Here is a 21,895-nt window from a genome sequence, read left to right as displayed (position 1 = left end):
TCATGTTATATTGTTTTTTTGTAAATAACGTAGAGACAAACAAACGTGCATAAATATTCTAAATATATGTATATGTAATGTAACTAAATATATGTAATTATTTAGGGCACGGTGAATTCTTAGAATGCTTTTAACGTTACATATAAGCAATTTTATCAGGTGATTTTAACACTAGTTTAGATAAGTGACTTTGTTTGTTTCATAATAGAAATATATAAAATATTTATTTTCTTGTTATAATAATATTTGTAAGAATGAAGATTTTGACTTGGACAATCGGAAGGAATGTTGTGGTTATTTAAGATATTGCTTTACTATTGTTTTATTTATATAAAACACTAGTAAAGACTATTATAGTCTATTTGAATAAAGAATATTTTGAATTTGAATTTGAATTTGAATTTTAATACATAAATATTTTGACATTTAATTTGAATATAATTGACATTAGTTTCTACACACTTATGAGAAGCTAGTCCATACCAAATTCCATTCTCCACTTTCTACCAGTACAATTTTATTACATATCGGCTGATGAAATCTTTAGCCATATTTCACCTTAACATCTTTCTATACATTCCTAGTGGCCGTAAAGACGTTTGAGTGAACTATGAAACGTAAAATCCCATTTCTATAGGAATTTCGAGAAATCCTTGATATCTTAGTAGGTCAGTAACGGAAGTGTTTTAGTAAAGTTATATTTCATTCCTAACTTTTTGTCAGAATTCGATATTACAAGTTGAATAGCAAAACTTAGCACCGAGCTTTATTATTAAATAAATAAAAATAATTTAATTATATTATGTATTTATTTTTTCGAGGTAGGAATATTTTTTTAAGTTGATTTTTTTAAAGACATTTTGGGGACATTTTATATTTTATGGCGGTGCTCATTTGGTAGGTAGGTAGGTAATCGACAATATGTTAAATAATACATGTCTTGAACGGGAATCGAATTTCAACCAAAATTACTATGCATTTTAGCCATTGTGACGTCACATTTTCATATAAAAATTACAAATGAGAATGATCATCGTTGAGATACGAAACGACGGAAATGGTTAAAGTGAGAACGGGAACGTTTCATAGAAATCAATACTAGTATAATCTGCTTTTTAATTAACACAACAATTTAAATTGTTCAAAAGCATTTGATTTACTAACACTTTTTATGAAACGGATTTTTCCGTCGAATACTTGGAGGCATTGCATGTTGAGTGGCGCAACTCTACACCGCGCTTTGAACATTTCATTTCCTCGACTGAGAATCTTGATCAAACCTGAACCCACAACCTGCTTCGGTTTCCGTTCAGCTGTTCTGGAGAATAGTTTGGACCAACAGAAAGAAAGACAAAAATTAAAAAAATATTTATTTGTATATATATCGTGAAAATAACGATATGCATTTCGAAAAACACGACTATTTATATAACTATATAGTAATATATATATATATATAAATTTAGTAGACGTACCTAGATGTCAACCTGCATACCTTACAAAGCTGTACTAAACATTCCGTTGCGGCACAATACCCGTCTACGTCACGTGTTCTTCACGGCGACTTATACTATCGAAAGATTTCCAGCTCTTTCGTTTAGTATTATTTTATAATTTAAAGTGTTAAGTTATTTATTATTTTATAAATAAGCGACTCTATTTATTCCTTGCTCTGTTTGGAAATTAGGGTATGCATTTTTGTTTATTAATTATATTTATTAATATTAATTCAAAAAGAACCGGCATTGAATTTCGTCACTTAGCAATATCAGAAAAATATGGCGGAAAGTGGAGATGGGTGTATCTCAACTACAATTTCTCTCTGCCGACCTAACTATATTTGGGAGAAGCGTAAAACTACAGAAAAATAACAAAAAAAGAAACAAAAATATCTCTCTCTTTTCTTTTGTATTATTCAATAACACGTACCATATCTTTTGCACGTATCATATGCTTAGTAACACACAATTTAGTGTACTTACTGTGAAGTAAATCGAGGTCGAATTTTAATCATATTAAAGACCAGATTCATCTCATACTAAAGTGGCTTGAAGCCAGATTTTTGAAGTAATTGAAGGATTTTAATAAATAGGATATTAGATTACTATATAAAAAAAATATCCCATCAAAAACGTTAATATGAAATGAGAGCCAAGCTAAATGTTAACTAATACTCGACTAATTATAGATTTTATCGACTGAAAGAATGGAGAGCTCTGTATGGGTGCCAGGTTCAGGGGATCGGGATAAAATTCATGCTTCAGTTTCACTCGACATTTTTTAAGTACAGGCTTGGTTGGTGGTAAAAAACCGGACAAGCGCAAATCCGTCTCGCTCACCGTGTTCGGAAGTCTCGAGCTTTTTCTGAAATTCAGGCTAATTTTAACCCTTTAGAGCCCTTTCATCTGAAGCTTCACTTGAACTGGCGGCTTTAATACCAAATTTCGATGCATGCTCTACGATGGCCTAAATACACTATAATTTTATTTATGTATATAGATGTATATAAAAGGCATATATTTCAGTAAAATATATAGACAGACTGTGCGAAAGTACAAAATTATACATGAAAATATTTAAAAAACGTGAAACTTTTTTTATTCTTATATTTTTATGTAACAAATAAGTCACTTTTGTCTATTATCATTCACATATTATGTAGAAGTAAAAGAAAAACTATTTACAGAACGTGTGATAACACTAGGGTCAATGACACCGGTACACCTATATAGGCACGTTTATTCTTGTTGTATACGAGTATTTGCTTATTATTGTCTTATCATCTACTATCTGTTATATATATGTAAAACTCATCCGTTACTTAATGACTGACGGACAAGGAACAGATGAAACTGGAGGAAACTGGTAGGTTAGGGAGTGTAAGAGTAGTATGAGAGATATTAAGATTTTTATTAAGATACTCCGTTCCAACTCTTATATTTGTCAGAAATTTCTACAGGAGCGGGAGAAATCTAAATTTTCCATTTTACGCCTTAAAGTCCACGCAAACAAAGTTGCAGACAATGACTAGTCACTGGGACTAGAACCAGGCGTAAAGCCTGCTGATAAGAAACGGGACCTCATAGGTCTTTAAATTGTTAACAGTCTATTCTTCTATGTACGGGATATAGCGTGAAGTTATAAAATAAAGTAAATAAGAATACAGTTTTAGGATTCCGAAACTCAAAGGTTTCTTTTAGTTTTTCAATACGTGTTTTTTTACATTTATAATTATACTAGCGGATGCGTATATATTGCGTATTTGGGGGGTGAATTCTAAAAAACAATGAAACACATGTTCAATTAAATATTTTTAAGAGTCTAAATTTCAAATTTTATAATAATCGGTGGCGTTTTAAAGATTTTTCCATACAAACTTTCAACCCCTTATTTGCACCCTTAGGGGGTGAATTCTAAAGAACCATGAAACACATGTTTAATTAAATATTTTTAAGAGTCAAAATTTCAAATTTTATAATAATCGGTGGCGTTTTAAAGATGTTTCCATACAAACTTTCAACCCCTTATTTGCACCCTTAGGGAGAGAATTCTAGAAAACGATGAAACACATTCTCAATTAAATGCTTTTAAAAATCTAAATTTCAAATTTTATAAAAATCGGTGCCGATTTAATTTTTTTTCCATACAAACTTTTAACCCCTATTTCTCCCCTTTAGGGTTAAAATTTTTCAAAATCCCTTCTTAGTGGATGTCCAGATTACGAAAGTAAACATCTGTCCAAATTTCACGTTTCTACCATTAGCGGTTACGGCTGTGCGTGCGTCTTACCTCAGTCAGTGAGGACAAGTCCTTTTATATATATAGGAGATACTGTGTTTTTTTACATGAAGTACCACCATACCATTACCATGTTTTTTTTAATTTCATAGTCCAACTAAATTAATTATTGTAGTCTATGCATCCATCAAGTATCTCACAGGAAAAAAAACCAAATCCGGCTTTAACCGTTCTTATGTTTGCTTATTACAAAAAACTACATAAAAAACCAAAATCGCTTCTTGTTAAAATATCATTAATAATCTACAATAACTATTTTTTTTGCAAATTAGTAAGAAGTAAACGCCCGTTTTACGTCACTATGACGCGTGAGTTATCCTCGACATACATTAATACGTATTTAATTAGACATACATACCAGACCGTAGTAGCGCAGTGGTACAGCATATGATTGTCAACACGATGGTTGTGGATTCCCGCATTGGCGTATCTAGAGATATTTTCTAGAGATTTTTTTTTTATTTTCCATACTGAAAATTTTGGTATTCAAACTCTAGTATGGACATCAGCCTACTCTGGCTGGTCACAGTGTCTGAATGTAAGCGGAAAGTGGAGAAGGGAATTTCTGAAAGAAGGAAAGGAAAGGTGCGGGATACAGCGTAAAGCTGATATTGATATGATAATATTTTCATTTACTCTTTCAAGTAACAAAACTCTTGAAAATTTCGAGAAATTTTGTCTAACACTAAGTTTCCTTTGCGTACATTGCTATATGCGGGATATTAGGAATTTGTACTAACAAAAAAATATTGTTTTCAATCGGGTACGGTACGGTACACTTGGACTACGGTGGCCTCATAAATAATACTATAGTTGCTCAATCTCGAAGTAACGGATCTAACGACGAAATTGGGTTCAAGGAAAGAATATACTTACCGCATTTTACGGTATACGGTACATTTTAGAACAAACATACAAAGGTATATTTTAGGGAAATTGTTTTTAAACTGCAATTTATCCAATTTTTTATTTTTTGTTATCATTTTCCTTTTACACAGTCATGTTCCCATTCGAAAGTAGATACCCAACCCATATCTCAAAAAACCATTGAAAAGATTTTTGAATATACCTCAGTTAAATGAAGATGGATTATTCCGATAGTTTTTGAGAAATATGTGAACAAGGTTACATATGCTTACGAAATTTAGTTTATTTTCCCTTTTTAAGTTGATAAAGAAGAAGGAACGATTACCATATTCTTTCCAATTTAGAAACGTACATTTTACCTTTAATTATTTTTTAATTTAAAATACCCAGCACTGCCAATTAAATATATTGTTCTATACATTCGTCATAAAAATATTAAAACAGTAAAAGAATCTAGTGTTAAGCGAAGGGCAACGCGACCTGCGCCCTTAACAAATGAGTGAATTGACTCCCAATAAAGTGTAATAGAAGTGATTTGCTATCAAATGAGACCACCGCCTTCGAATTCACTTGTTGCCATACGGTTTTGTATAGAGTAGTTTGTGTATTTTTTTTTCCGCACACATCAGGGTAGGCAGAGGGAACGTAGTATTAAGACACTCTGTTTTCCATTTTCCACCAAGCTTCGGAAGCATTGTGTGTTTAGTTGCGTAACTCAATTCCGCGTAATGCCTCAACAACAGAGCAAATAAACGCCGCGTGAACGTCAGCTGCGTGAACATTGCATGTTGAGTTACCAAGCTCAACACCCCACTTATTCAATTCTGGTAGACGATGGTCTATTATGCAGGGAAATGAAAATAACTTTACTCTTTTCTCCAAATAGTAATCGAACCCACAACCATCGCGTTCACAGTTGTCTTATTTTACAATTTTAAATTAAAAAAAAATTACATTCTCTACATTTATTTACTCTGTTCAATACTTACTCTGTAACGTACAGTCAATTGGCTTCGAGAGACTGCATGGCGACACTAGATTGGAAGTTCGTAATGATTTGGACTTTGAAACATTACATCATTATATGACTTGCTGTTAATTCTATCTATCATTATAATAATATAAAGGATATCATATATTATATATGTATGTGTTATATGCACAGTGGCTCGTTCAAATAATGTCAGTACAAGCACGATGGTTCCCGGTTCGATTTTTATTAGGGGAAAGTGTATATTTCAATTATTTTGAGGTCGTCATGACGGAGAGGCAGAAGCGTGTGATCTTAAGCGCGATAGTTGTACGACTCGATTCCCGTTTCGGGACTGAAATATTTGACTTTTTTATTTCTTCGCCCTGATAAGGAGTCGCGAGTCCATCACAATGCCTTAAGAATTCTGTGTCTGAACTAAAGTATCTGAATGGAGAGCGGAGTGTCTTAACACTATGTTCTCAGGTTTCCATTGCCTACCCTGCTAAGCGCGATACAATATAAACTGAGGAAAAAATCTTAACTTTTTTGTCAAAATGTGGCATTATGTTCTTTCAATGAGTTCCCTCTCCTATACTTATCATTAGATAAGTAAAGGAGAGGACAAAAGAGGGCAAATTAGAACAAAATCACCATCAAAATGACAATAAATTAACAAAAGCTATAAAAGTTAATTTTAACAGGCAGTTTAAGCTTACAAATTACACAGAATTAGATAAAGTTACATATTATTATAATGTAAGCTGATAATTTTGAATAATAATTGCTTTAACTAATTGCCGCTTTCCTTTTACACTTTAAAAGCATATGATTAACATTTATTATATGGCGCCGAATTATATCTTATTGTCTCTTAGAGGCTGTCTGACCGTAAACGTAGCGGTTGTGGGTTCCTATTCCATTCAGGGGAAGTAAATGTTTTCATTTCTTAGCTCTGGGAACCTAACCTAACCTAGTATCCCTAGGTTCCACTTTCGGTTCAATTTTCGAGGCATTGTATCGTTAGTGACAGAAATCCACGCCACGGCTTTGTCTTGGTAACTGGGAGGGGAAATGAAAATAATTTACTTCCCCGAATGGAAACGAACTTACTACCGTCGAGCTTAGAGTCAGAACAACAACCTCAACAACCGACGGCCGACGGAAAAATAAAAAATAAAAAAATAACTAATATAATAAAAATCACTTTAAATTCCCTTTTGATTAATATTTCACCTACTTACTCCTTAAATCATAACGGATCGCTCGTGTGCTAATTGTATTTTGGACATATAAATTTAGAACTTCGACCTTTTTAAAACAACTAAAAATTTTCGTATTTTAATCTAACATGAAGATACTCTATTTTTTTAAGAAACATACATCAGAGAAATCACACATCCAACTTTAAGTTTTCGTTCATATAAAATTATTCATTTATTATTTATCTTTATAATATTGAATCGGCAACCTGCCGTATTCCATCAACCTCAATATATAAATGAACTTTTATAATAGAAGAAAACCTTTTCATTCTCTCTCTTTCATAGGATAGGGAAAACAAATTGGCATACGAAGGGAAATAGCAGCTTCACGCTAAAACCCGCTTATAGCAAAGTACCCCACTTGTCGTCTAATCTTTAAGATATTGCATATATAGATAGGAATCGAACCCACAACTCTCACGTTAACAGAAAAACTATAGAAGAAAATAGAAGAAAATTATTAGCTATAGAAACTTATAGCTTATAATTTTCTTTTTTTTAAATTTTCTTATTATTTTTGTATTTCCTCACTCAATAGTCTCATAAGTCGCATGCATATGAAACAATGACGTACATGCAAAGAACTTTCCACGTTGCATCTACATGACCTATATATTATGGTTGTCAAGCTCAACGCGTGCGTCATGTGTCATATAGATACGTTGAAAAGTGTTATTTTTTTTATTTTTTTCTATCTTCACGCTGCATCCCGCACATAGCAGGTTAGGCTGAGGAAATTGGGTAAACTAGTGTTAAGACACACCATTTCATTATACAACACCCCCCCCCCCTTTTCTCCAAATTCTGGAAGAATCCCGTGTTGAATAACGGAAGCAGAATTTATTTTCACGTTTAGTCAGTCTTCTAACAAAAGTTATTCCTACGTAATATTTTTTTAATTTTAAAGGAATTAAAAGAAATATTAATAAAAAAGTAAAAAATCGAAATCTTTCGTAAAATGGAAAACCCAAAACGTGTCTACAAGGATAAAGCAAATCTACGTGAGATTAATAATATAAAGAAGCAATATGATAAGTCTTCTTGCTGGGATTAATCCCGGCTATTACCAGGGTCTGCCTTCCTACTCAAACTACTCCACTTTGCACGGTCTTTTGCATCCTCGGTGGTTAGACCATTGGCTCTCATGCCATGCCATGATAAGTATAATATATTATGCATGTAAATTGCATGCTTTTCTTACATATATTGGTATATTAAAAAGGTTGTTATGTAAACAAACCTATATAGAAAATTTTTTTTTGGAAAACCTATACAGAAAAATATTTTATATAGCAAAAAAAAAATGTCGGATATTACGACATAATCGTTACGCAATACTTTACTTTTTGTCGTACTTTTTGTCGTGAGCTTCAGGTTACCGCAAAAAGTAAAACAGGCCATTACCAAGGTAACTTGCTATAATAATTTAACCTGACTTTGCTTGTGAACCATTAAACATAATCTAAAGTGTGTCTTCTTTTGCCGCTATAACAACTAAAGAAAACAATTATAATATATTTAATAAATATTCATATAGTTCAAGCGGGCGAGGCCGCTAAGGTCCGCTAGTTTTATATGGACCGTTTATTTTGAAAGTGGTGTAAGTCCATTTTTGAGAAAAATGAGCTATCACGTAATTCATGCTTAATTTAATGTAATTTTTTTATATATAACTTGTCCGTGTTTAATTTCTCAAAAAAACCCATGTTTTGAACAACTTAAAATCGGTCGGTAAATGAAATTGCATAATCATCGACATACTAACCTTTAATTTTCTCGAAACAAAAGAAAATGGACTTACACCACTCTCAAAATAAACGGTCCATATAATTGTAATAATATATTACTACAATTATGAATAGTTACAAGATTTCTCTTAAGGAGAAACGGAAACGTCGCGTCGTCACTCTCGAAAAAACATTTGAAAAGTGCTTAATTTTCTCTATTAACGCACAAGAGCCCAGTCGGCCCAGCCCGGCAGGCTAAATTCTATTTGAGAAATTACTTTTGAATGATTGGGTGGAGAGCAAAGAATGAAGTGTCTTGTCACTCACTTCCCTCTGCCTATTCTTCGATATATGAAAGATAATATATAAATATATATATAAATTTAAAAAGTTTTTAAAAAATAAGCTTTCATTTATTTCATGGTGGTTTTCTTTGTTTGCAAATTTATAATCCATCATTTTAATGCGGCGGCCATTTTGTGTTAACAACAATATCGACTATATGAAATTTAATTGTCATCAGAACTGAAGTAATCCAAACTTCAGCTCAACTGAATACTAAGAATTGGGTCAAATTGACTTTGCAAGATTTCACATATAACTAACTAACACGGCAGGTTAAATAAAAGCTTATAAAAAATAATATAATGTGACTAATTTTACATAAATAAAGGAAATAATTTATCTCTCTCTCTCTCTCTCTCTCTCTCTCTCTCTCTCTCTGTCAAAGAATTAAAAGTTTATAGTACACACAGATGTACATATTTTTTCTTATATATAATCAAGTAGAAGGTCACGTAGCCAGTTTGAAGCTTACGTCATTGCATTACAATTTTTTTTTTATATTGCGTTTGTGAAAATGAATTAGCACTCGAAGAAATGCTTTTGCCATACCTCTTTTTTCGTAATCGTATGTAGATATTGTGTGTTGTAAGGTAAAATGGATTCTATTTCTTAGCTATTAGGGCTTAGAATCGCTTGGTGAAGCAATATAATAAAATTATGTACGACGATACACATACAAAATTAAAATTTTTAGATATATTCGGTTCTGTAGGATTCTGTAGGATTAATAAGTTGAAAGTATTATATTGTCTCTTTTTCTCTCAATAATTTCTCGAAAACTGATAATGACATGTCTTAGCACCAAAATCACACCTGCCTAGGGAAAACAGTAGAGAAGACTCTTTACTGAATAATACGCAGGTTAAGGTTTTGGGCAATTGAAAAGCAAAACTAGATATTTTTGTGTTTTCTAGTTTTTAAAATATTAACATAAATTCTCTTTTTCCTGTTGATTTTTGTATGGGGTACCAGATTATTCTGGAGGGGGGCACGGGATAACCCCCTCCCCCTCTTCCTACGCCATGTCAACCACTCTATATGCAAAGAACAATGTCCACACACCTGTCCCGCTTGATGCAGGATAAAAAGTAAAGTTAAAAAATTGTAATAATACAGTGGTGTTATAAGCTTTAATAAAAGGAACATCCACAATATTTTTCTTCGCTCTACTGTCGAAGCAAAACGTGACGTTGAGTTTTGCCACTCAACAAGGAATGTCTCAAGAATTCGGAGAAAATTGGGTAACGGATTGACTTAAAATTAGGTGTCCAGGTTCCATCTGCTAAATGCGGATACATCGTGTATAGTTTTTAAAAAAAGACAGAAGAATTTTGGTTCCCTATGTGTGGAATTACAATTTAATAATGAAATAACAAAAATATTTTCCTCCTTCAAACCGACCCCTAATACTTGTTAAATCCGCAAAACGACTTTCATCGGCACTCGTCCTTCGAAACACACCTGCCGTTGTTTTTTGTTGCATTTTTTTACCCATCCTCTTTTCGGTCTGACTCACCTAGCGCTTTCTCGGCCGATAAAAAATGACATACTGTCATTTTTTTTTACTTTACTAAGCTTTTTTATATTTTTTATTTATCCTTTGGTATCTTATACTTTTTGTGGTACTTTTTTTACAACTCACTTTAGTCAGTTCTTTTGAGGTGACGTAATATTTAAAAATGTTTTAAAGAAAAAAGTTTGAATGCGACGAGTGTTAATATAAAGTACAGTTTGTTTAATTTTGCGAATTACATATTCTGTATGAGCAAAAAATTAACGCGTGATATAATTGTATTTATTTAAAATATTAAAGATTATGTTTACCTGCTAGTGATAAACCTGACTAAGTAGAATCTAATGAATCACAAAGATTTTTATGAGATTCGTTTTATAATACAATCTCCTTATTATTATAAAAGTTAATACTTCCCACTCGAAACAACGAAATATTAAATATTTTCATTTCCTCGTTCTGTGAACGAGGCAAAACGCGGCGTTGAGTTCTGCCACTCAACATGGAATGTGTCAAGAATTCGGCGAAAACTGGATAACGGATTGACTTATAATTAGGTGTCCAGGTTCCATCTGCTAGATGCGGATACATCGTGAAGATAAATACATATATAACAATAAACAAATTTAGACATAATAAAAATATCTGTATAGTTAAGCCAGCCAGAGAGAACGGGACAGGAGAAAGAGAGATTTACACTTTGAAGTTTACGCAAGTGGAGTTGCGAGCTACAACTTGTTAAAATAATTCATATGCATAAACATAAATCTATAACGACACTTTTGAAGTTCAATAAATAACATCTATGCCACACCATAAATAAAAAATAACAGAATTTTTATTAAGACGTTTACAGATAATTAATTAAAAAAAACTTAAAAAGTAATCTCGAGTCGAGATTAAAGATTCCGAGTAAAACAGCGAAAGAAGTTAGGAATAGAGGCACGAGTAAATTAATATAATTGCATGACAACAAAACGTAGTGATGTACGTTTAATTTTTTTATTTAAATCCTATCCTGTATGATTGTTTATTCGCACCGGAAAATATTTTAATATTTAAGTTATTGAGAAAGGCTTACGTTAAGTGTATATGAGGTTTTATAAAAATAAATATTTTACTTAAGATATTAAAGAATAGTGCAAGGTAATTTAAGGGTCAAAGTCTCAACTTAAGTAGCAAATCAGATATTACCTTAAAAAAATAGAGAAGATTATCAACTTCTCCATTTCATTGAAAATAAATATGAACGAACACATCGTGTAATGAAAAAAAAGGATTCGGCAGCAACAGTGGTCCATAAAAAACACAATTAAATTAAGAATTTTCAATTAAATACTACAAAATAAAAAATAATATTAGTACATCACTACAAATAATTTCAGCACTCACATAATTACTAGGTTTATTTCGTTTCAACGCCCATACTAGATACCATTACTCAAATTGAAGCAACATTGTAACTAAATGGCCAAAATAAAAGTAAGCCTTAAAATTTTACACTAAAAGTTCAAATTTCATTAACAAAAAATGATCATAAATTTCCTTAACAACCTTAATTTTTTATTTTACGACTGATCTCCATTTTTTTTAGAAAAAAAATTTTGATCGTGTATCCGATCTACTAGTTACCGGCCATAGGTTTTCAAAGTTTATAGTAGTGTCGCAGTGACTTGTGGGGCACAAGCGTGTGTACGCTGGTTGTGGGTTCAATTCCCAATTGGGGAAAAGAAATATATAATATTTTCATTGCGCCGCTCTGGTGCCGCAATGTGTCGAGAATTTGGCGGAAAGTGTGAACCGGAAGTATCGTAATGGGAACGGAGTGTCTTAATATTAGGTACCCAGGTTCCCTTTTGCTCACCTTGCTGTGTGCAGCAGCGTGAATCTAAAATATAGGCGTTCTGTTCAAAGTATTCGAGAAAGTACAGCTAGATTCAGGGGCTAGATTTTGTATTAGCTTTGTATAAGCAAAAAATTGAGATATGTCATGACTTCTAATAACAAAAAAAATATATTTTAGCTTTCTGCTCATTTTCGAGACAAGTCTGTGTTGCGGAACTGAACGCTGTAGGTACTTCATTACTAAATCGATAATTTACCACTTATTTCTTATTTAATGACTAGCTACATATATTATTTGTTGGTTTTATATAGATTATTTCTTCTATTTTTTTTTATATTATCTAATCCGTAATGGAAATACTGTTTGCTTCAATATTTTTTGCTTCACACACGAGTCATAGATTCCACTAATAAAAGGGAAAAAAAATCGAATAAATTATTACTTAATTGCTTTTATCAAGCAATTCGTGTATGTATGTTCTTTAATCTTTACGCCACAAAATCTAATCTCATAAATTATTATTGAATCATTCTAATAACTTTGTCCAAAAGAATATAAATCAATAAATAAATTAGTATAATTATAAAACCGACAATCCTGGTTGCCTTTACGGCACAGGGCATATACTAAGTGCTCGAGGTACTCTGCCCCCAGGTACAGTATGGTACATTGAAATAATTGACATCTTCACTTTTGTATTTACAGTACCGACGACGGCCTCAAACCACGTTATTTTTTTTAATAAACAAATAAATAATAAATATTTTTCCTTCTTAAATCAGCATAGACAAATATACTAATCTAAGCTTGTTTAAAAAAATATATTAAAATAAAATATTATACAGTACAAAATGTTCACTACACCTGCGCCCAACTGTTGAGAACCGCAGGATTTATCTTTATATAAAAGAAAATAATCGACACATACAAGCTTAGTACAGTGTGTTTGTTCGTCAGTGAGCTTTCGGTTTCGGTTTGCTTAACGGATATATAACTTTGTGAGGCAGTTAAGTGCTAGTGTTAAAAAGCTTCAAGGTAAAGCTTTTAATTAACTAATATGCAATTTGTAATTGAGATTGGCAGAGACAAAGCACGGTGTTAAGTTTCGCAATTCAACATGCAATGTCTCAAAAATTAGACAGTGCTTGGGGAACGGAGTGCTTTAACACTAGATTACCTCTGCCTACCCCGATATATGTGTGAAGCAGCGTGAAGATATTATTTTTTCATAATTGTAATTTTTATACTAAATATAAATTATTAAATAGATTGTGAAAGAAACAGCAGTAGTAGTAGCAGAATATAATGAAAAATCAATCACTTTTTATCAGTTAACGATATTCAACGTGTCAGTCGGATTTTAACGCCGCGTTTAGTATTATTAATACGAAAACGACTAAGAACTATTATCGATACCCAAAGAGTTCGCTTGGTTGAACCTGCTAATCTCAGGAACTACCGAATTAAAAAAAATAGTTATATAGTCAATTATCGAGGTATATTTTAATTAGCAGGTAACTCAATGCACCTGGCGGTCAGAGTTACCTCGGGTACCTCAGCCATGTGGAATTAGAAGCAATAGCCAACGTGTGCTCTTAGTAACATCTCAACTAATAACTAATTTCTTTTTACATTCCATTCCATTTACGTTTCTTACATACCATCTATATCAAACGTTTTAGCTATCACATCCCGCCACGGTGAAATTTATATACGGTTATAATAATTTATATCAATTACTTTTTTTGTATTTGAATTTTAATATATTTATAATGCTATAATTATGTGTAAAAACACTTTTAAAATATTATAAAAAAATATAGAGACAGTTATAGTTAAGTGTGACTGTAAATGCGGGGTTGCGGATTCGATTCCACTCGAGGAAATGAAATATTTAATATTTTCATTTTCTTGACCTGATAATGAGGTAAAGGGCGGCGTCCTGCAATGCCTCCAGAATTCAGCGGACACTGGGAAAAGTTCACACTAGGCTCCCGAGTTCCTTGGGGAGTAAATTGAATATAATGTAGTCTACAAATTAGGTAATAATAATTAAAAATATATATTTTTCCTTATAATAATTCTTTATATACCACACAGACTATGCAATTAAAATTTAATTTAAGCTTTAATAAACGTCTGAAGTAATATATCAATCAATTAACAGCATATAGTCCGTCATAAGAAAAATTCCAAAGTATACGTATCTACGTGACTCGGAGCATGACTTGTCTATTACATTCAAAATTCTAAACCGACGTCTATAGTGTTTAAAATAAAATTATTATTTTATTCATTTATTTATTTTATTTAATATTATAAATCTGAGGAGTTTGCTCGGTTGAATGCCCTATAAGATTAGCTAGGTATCACTGTGGTTCAAATTGAAACATTTTAAAATCGTAAAAGCGGTCAAGTGCGAGTCGCTGTACCAAATTATCGTACAATTTCATTATGTAGGTTAAAGGTTCCTTGTGTTTTATAAAATATGACAAACTTAAGTTTGCGAAAGTACTGATTCTGTGTGAAATGGACTAGAAATATACGTTTGTAATTATTTTTTTCTATGATATATCATTTATAACCTATGGCGGTTTAAATTACTCAGTAAATTTCATACAAAATACACTAATCAGGGACCGTGGACCTGGATACCTGATACCTCCATGCAATCTAAAGAAAAACGGTCTTTACACATGGACCACAAAAGTGATCCTATCAGGGTTCTGTTTCTTTTCTTTTTAGTTACGGAATCCTAAAATTAATAAAATACTATAACATAACAAAATTTCTAATTAAAAGTCTAGACTGTAACAATTAAAGATTTCAACATAATACTGTATCTTAAGACAGGAAGGACGCCACTAAGTAGCATATGACAACGACAGTTACGGGTGGACGGTGACGTTTACTTCTGGGAAGTGAGCGCATTCCTACCAATCTATGAATGAAGCGGGGTGACCCAATGTGTTTGAAATTTCGGGATATTAAAGTTATTTATTTATTTTTTTGTCATTATTATTGTCAATTATTATTATATGTTGATAGACAAAATAAAAATAAATCACAATACACTTTTTTACTGTAATATTTTAAGATAAAGTAAATCTCTATTAAAATCGGACTAGTACGTTCTAATATCTAGATAATATAATCACGTAACTTACATACATTTATTAGATGATTGATTATCACAAGTAGATTATCTCATATAAAATTACTATTTAAGCTGCCCTGCCCTGTCTGCCTGTGATAATTAAACCCCGTATATCGAATATAATAAGATTGCAAAGTAGATTAAGATTAAGTATTTAGAAAATGTAGAAACGATAAAAAATAAGGAACTTCGTTCCAATAATATTTTAAATAAGTATTGACATTAGAATAGTCTCCGAATATTGTTTGCTTGTACTAGAAAAGTAATGCAAGATTTATGCATATCATGTATGGAAAAATCTATTTCTAATTATTTATTTTAAGGAAGGCAAAAAAAAAAAGAAAAATATTTTAGTAAACTATTTTACTTTGTCAATTCCAAAGCAACAAAGCAAAATGATAAGACTTGCAATTTTGTCGATTGAGATATTAACTTTGAAATAATCACATGTAGAAAACACGGAAACGATGTTTATAATATGAGATAAAGTATAACAATATCTTCATAATAAATCTTATCATGTACGCCTCGATTTTTGTTCGATACGCAGTTTGTTGACTTCAATAATTTGACATATGGTCTTAAAGTACTTTATTCTAATTGATATGGAATAGCTGTATTTTTGCTTCAATTTGTAGAAAAACTGTTTGTAGAAATATATAGTCTAGTTTACAAATTAGTTTATCAACGTCACGTTTTATGGGAAATCAAAATATTTTTTTTTATTTAATTAAGTTAACCTTATTTGATTTTATAACAGAATAGTTTTGTTTAAAATATTTCACTTATCACTTTTTCCGCATCCTATTTAATCTCTGAATCTTAAGAATGAACATGTACTTTGATAGCCTTTGACCTCTTATAACCTTTCTTCTTAAAAATAATTTAAGCAATTAATCGTAAGTAGTATTGTGAAATATTAGGAAATTTTATCTTTAACGACGTCATTGTAGTGTAATTAACATTAATCTGTCAATCAAATGATTGTAAGTCTAAATCGATATTTGAACTTACTTTTTGAAATATTTTATTTTAAAGAGTATAATAAATAATCATAGCATTAAGTCATTATCATTCATATCTTATCATTATGATAAGGCTAACGGATTTGAATTTGAAAATAATGAAGAATTGAAAAGAAAAGAAAGAATGAAAATTTTTCAAATGATTACAAGTACAATATTTCTAAGCAAGAAATCACTTATTATAGTGATATAAAATTAAATGCCAAAAAATTCAAATGTCAAAAACGTTCATTAAAATAAAGCGGCCATCCGTTAAATTCGTATCAAGGTTTTTATCCGCAATGCACTTTTCGTATAATGCAGCCTAAATAATTTCCTTAGTAGTTTTTAAAAGATTAAGCATTCCTATTTCATTCAACCAGAACACAGATACAGACAAACAAATTCTTAATTTTCAATATCATTTTTTACTAGAAAATTACAAGTAAATTTGTCTTTTTTATCTTCTCTATATATCAAGGTCACGTCACGCAATTAGTCCAGAAATCGGCTAAAAGTTGGAAGCTAATCTGAAACAATTGGTGTTATAGAAAACTCCTATCCAGTAAGCTCTTAATAATTTTAAAATTTGGTCACACTGACCCATGCCAATGCCTCTTCCTGTTATCTTAACGCACGTCTTGTGATAGTGTTATCGTACCGGCTGCGTAAATTACGTCTTTTTTAAATGGGCATTTATATCGCGTAGTTGACATGTGCCTGATTGACCTTAATGCCTGTGAATTCAAGAAAATTATTGCTTTACTTAAGAAACTTTAAATTTTTTATATGATATTTTCATAATTATTTTCAGGATTTTAAACATCTACATGTTTGCCATTTTTGCCTTACTATGTGCGAGATACAGCGTGTAACTATAACATAAAATAAAATTTAATAGATTAATAGCATAGTTATCTACACAACATAGCTTCGTAACATATTAGGAATGTGTAGTATTAAAACACTTTTATCTCCCACGCCAACGTTTACGCCAAGTTTTTATTGTTACCAGAGCATAGAAATAATTATTATTATTGGTTAAGTGGGAATTGAACCCACAATCCCCGTTGCATTTTTTAAGTCTAACATAAAATGTTTTCCTCATAAGAGTAATACCGCTTCTCGTTCAAATACAATAGAAATAAAAAAAATGAGTATATTATAACACTGAGATAAGGAAACCAACTTAAAAGGCAACCGACGAAAAACTTATCTCAAGAAATATTTTATAATAGTAATCCTATTTAAATTAACGTTCAACATTTCTCTTATCTATGTAGGTTATATGCTGATTTTAAACGAATTCTCGACGTCTGATTGTATTTTTTATCACTTGTCATTGATTTCTTTTATCATTTTATTGCATAATTGCAATATACTACGTTGAATTTTTATATAAAAAGTGTTATATTTTGATAGCATGTTTTTTTATAAAAGATAAAAGTATCAAAAGTAATAGCAAAGCCTTATATGATAATTATAATTGATTCAGTTTAAAATTGGCGGAGAATAGAGAATCAAATTATTAAGCACTACATTCTCACTTCATTCATGAAATGTTTTAACATCTATATAATATAACTTATTTTAATCAAAAACATACTATCTTTGCTTACTCTGGTATGCACCAGAAAATGTTAATGTATTTCTTTTAATATATCAAGACTATCCCATTATTATAACAAATCCTATACACCCTACCACTTACAGGAAACACGTGGATATCGTACGATCAGTAGTTATGACGCAATACTCAATAAGAACCTATCGGCTCCCGAGCAAAAGATAAGGTTTTAGGGCACGTCCCGTTCGCAATAAAATAACTTATCTTGTTGAGAAAGTCACGTTTTTTATTTTAGAAGGGACTTTGTCAGTTCACTGAAGATTGGTTGAAATTTTACATACTTTTTTAGCATCACGCTGTATCCTACGCACAGCAGGGTAGGCAGAGGGAACCTAGTGTTGTGTTAGAACACTCTGTTCCCTATTTTGCGCCGAATTCTGAAGAATAGAATTGGCAGAATTCAACGCCGAGTTTTGCTTCGACACCAGAACGAAGAAAATGGAAATATTTAAAGTTTCATTTCTACAAGTGGGCATCGAAACCACAATCTGTCGCGTTTACAATGGCATAATACATACATACACACAGTGTTGAGATATTCCGTTCCCCATCAAAACACTCTTTTCACCATTTACCGCCGAATTCTGGAGGCATTGCGTGTTGAGTGGCAAACCTCATCGCTGTTCTTTGCCTGCGCCACGACGTCTCAACATTTAGGCTCCAATGACAGATCGTTCTAACTCAGAAAAATGTGGTAAAAATGTATGACATTTGAAACTCTTAAGCTTATACTTATTATCTATATATATAAAATCGAAAGGTCACTCACTCATCACGAAATCTCAGAAACCACATGTGCTAGGAATCTGAAATTTTGCATAGGAGTTATTTATAGGACGTAGGTGCTCGCTAAGACGGGAATTTGCAATATTCGACTTCTAAGGGGTTGTTTTTGGGGTCGAAAGTTTGTATGAAACTTCGTTACTACAAATGCTAGGAGTCTCAAATTTTGCATAGACGTCACTAGGACGTAGTCATGGAGACAGAAATTAATAATAACATAGTTCACGCGGGTGAAACCGCGAGCGGGCCGCTAGTAATGTATATTTACCTATTCTGATACATAAAAGCGTCTATAAATTTAGTGAAAAAAACGTAAAACCAAAACTAAAAATTATCTTAATATATTAATATGTTAAGAGTTAAGACACATCTATCAGACTACCACTTATATATCATGATATGATATAAAAATATCATACCTAATATTATCACGTACACATGATGAAAACGCTCATGATGCTTAAATAATAAGACGACTGTAAAATGTTATAAATGTAATAATGATTAAAATGAAATAACACGTTTTTGTTATTATTTATCACTTTTGGAAAAAGAAGAGATAAAGGAGAAATATTTATAGTACCAATAAGTGCATGTAATGTATGTATGTAATTGATATGTATGTACATATATATTTATACATACATTTAAAGTGATGAATATGATCATTCAGTGGGAATTATTATTTATTATTTTTATTGACTAATATTTTTTTTATTTAAAAATATATAACCATCTTTAAATGTATGAATAGTCTATAAAGTACAAGTACAAGTACAAGTTCATAAAATTATCTAAACTACTAAGTGAAATCGATTCAAATCAAAATCGGGTCAGCATAATACAATACTGACATTCTTATAACTTAAACACTTACCTCCTCGCATTGTTATAAAAGGAAATTTCCTACAAAAACTTCTAAATGCATTTTAAACTATCGGTGGCTTGGAAAAATTTAATGCACGACTTTTTTGTTTTATCTAAAACATACTTTATGCGTATTAATTTAAGGTATAAAATCGTATAACATTGTGTACATGTTAATTGACGTGTCGTCCGTCCGTCTGTCCGTGCATTATGTCACGTAACCAAAAAAAGTTTGAGTTTCCATTGCTCAGTATGCAACGATTTTACAAAGATATAAAAGTGATATTTCTTTTTTGATGATTTCGTACGAAATATTGCTTTTGAGATATCTAGGATTAACAATAAAAACTTTAAAAATAACTTTACTTTAAAACTAACTAATTTAAAGGCCAGTGGCCTAGGGCATAAGGGTGACTATAAACTTGACAAGTTGTTGATTTGATTCCCACTCGAGGGAATGAAATATTTGATATTTTTATTTTCTCGCCCTAAGAACGAATCTCAAAACGCAATGCCTATAGAATTCAGCGGAAAGTAGGGAACGAAAGTGCTTAATAGGAACTGAGTGCCTTAATATTAGGTTCCCAGGTTCCTTCTACTTACCCTGTCATGTGCGGAATACAGCGACTGGATAGATAGGTGAATAGGTTATATATAGTAGGCACATCGAGATCAATGGTAAAGTAAATAATAAAAAATAAAAATATATTGCCTATAGTAATTTTTCATATAGAGACCACCGTCGCCTATTGGACGCGTCTAAATGTAAACGCGTGTTTATTACTAAATTGCAGCGTTAAGTTCCGCCACTTAACATGATAGAAGACATGACATGACAGAATTATGACAGAAGATTATTAAGATATTTTTTCATATATTATTATATCAATTACCTTGTTTCTAAGGAGAATGGGAACACACAAGTAACTGGGGCGGTCTTTTTTTTCCTTGTATCATCCCATATTTTTTTCTTGTTGAAACAGGTAAAACATCGAAGCTTATCAGTTTACAACTTCGTAGAAAAAGATGACTCTATCTTAGATAATTTTGTACTTTACAAAAGTATAATTATTAGGGATATGCCCACTTAGATTTTTTTATAAGACGAAGATGTATGAACATTTTTTTTAGTTTCTCGCTGTATCCCGCATATGGCAGGGTGGGTGGGTTTGAGAGGCGTAACTCAACGCCGTGCATTGTCTTGTTACCAGAGCAAGGAAATAAAAATAATTTGTTCCCCTCACAGGCCACACAAGTATAAGTTTTGAAACGATACACGAAATCATTTTTATTTAAGTATACAAAAGGTACCTATAATATTTATAATCCAAAAACAAATTATAATGGCTCAGTAAAAAAATATAGTTATAATATTTCTATGAATATAAAATAAGAACAGCTCTACACCGCCTACAATGTCTTAGTGAGATATTAAAAGAAGGTATATAAAAATAGATAATTCCTTTTTATTAAATTATTCTTGAGGCCAGTCATAGCGCAAGGGTTTAACCGTGTGACTATACACTTAACAAGTTGTGGGTTTGATTCCCACTATGTTAAATTTCGCATTTCATGTGGTATAGAGCGTGAAGCTCAAAAAAATTATCTTTAATGCTTAGAATTTTGATTCGCGGACTAATGGATGAAGCGCGGCGTTAGGTTCCTCCTCTCAACTCGAAGTGAGGTACCGAGTGTTTTTTGTCAGTCATTTTCTGTATTAAATATGTAGAAGTATATAAATAATATCTATATTCACACACCATAAACATTCGAAGTTAGACATACAGTTGATTCAAATGACTATTTAATGAACTGCTTACTCTTACGTTTAAATCACATATAAATTACAGAAATTATTAAGACATCAGAAACACGTACATATGTATTAAAAGGCAATAATGAAATCTTAGAAGCTAAATGCAAATTTTTTTTTTGTTGAAATTCTATAAAATGTTTCTGGTAATAAAATTGAGAAGAAGGTTTATATGTAACTATATAATAAAAACGACGGTTGTGAGATCGATTCTAGCTCAGGAGGATGAATTATTTAATATTTTCATTTCCTCGCTCTGGTAACAAGACAAAGCGCAGCGTTGAGTTCCACCAGGCAACATGAAATGTCTCAA

General features: G+C 31.5%; 1 protein-coding gene across 2 annotated transcripts in view; it reads left to right on the top strand.

Moving 5' to 3' along the window:
* LOC146541058 (neural/ectodermal development factor IMP-L2-like) overlaps positions 1 to 21,895 on the top strand; it is a 46,996-nt gene that overhangs the window by 7,249 nt on the left and 17,852 nt on the right. The window contains exon 1 of one of the 2 annotated variants that reach the window (XM_085194277.1): positions 13,344 to 13,366. The exons of the other annotated variant lie outside the window; for it this stretch is intronic. The gene's annotated coding sequence lies outside the window, so the exon portion shown is untranslated. Of the gene's footprint in view, positions 1 to 13,343; positions 13,367 to 21,895 lie in introns of those variants that run through there. 2 annotated transcript variants of the gene reach the window in all.

The sequence above is a fragment of the Heliconius melpomene genome, chromosome 1, assembly GCF_056956725.1.
Source record: "Heliconius melpomene rosina isolate 202511_hmr_F chromosome 1, ASM5695672v1, whole genome shotgun sequence".
NCBI lineage: Eukaryota > Metazoa > Arthropoda > Insecta > Lepidoptera > Nymphalidae > Heliconius > Heliconius melpomene.
This window is presented reverse-complemented; position numbering and strand designations above follow the sequence as displayed.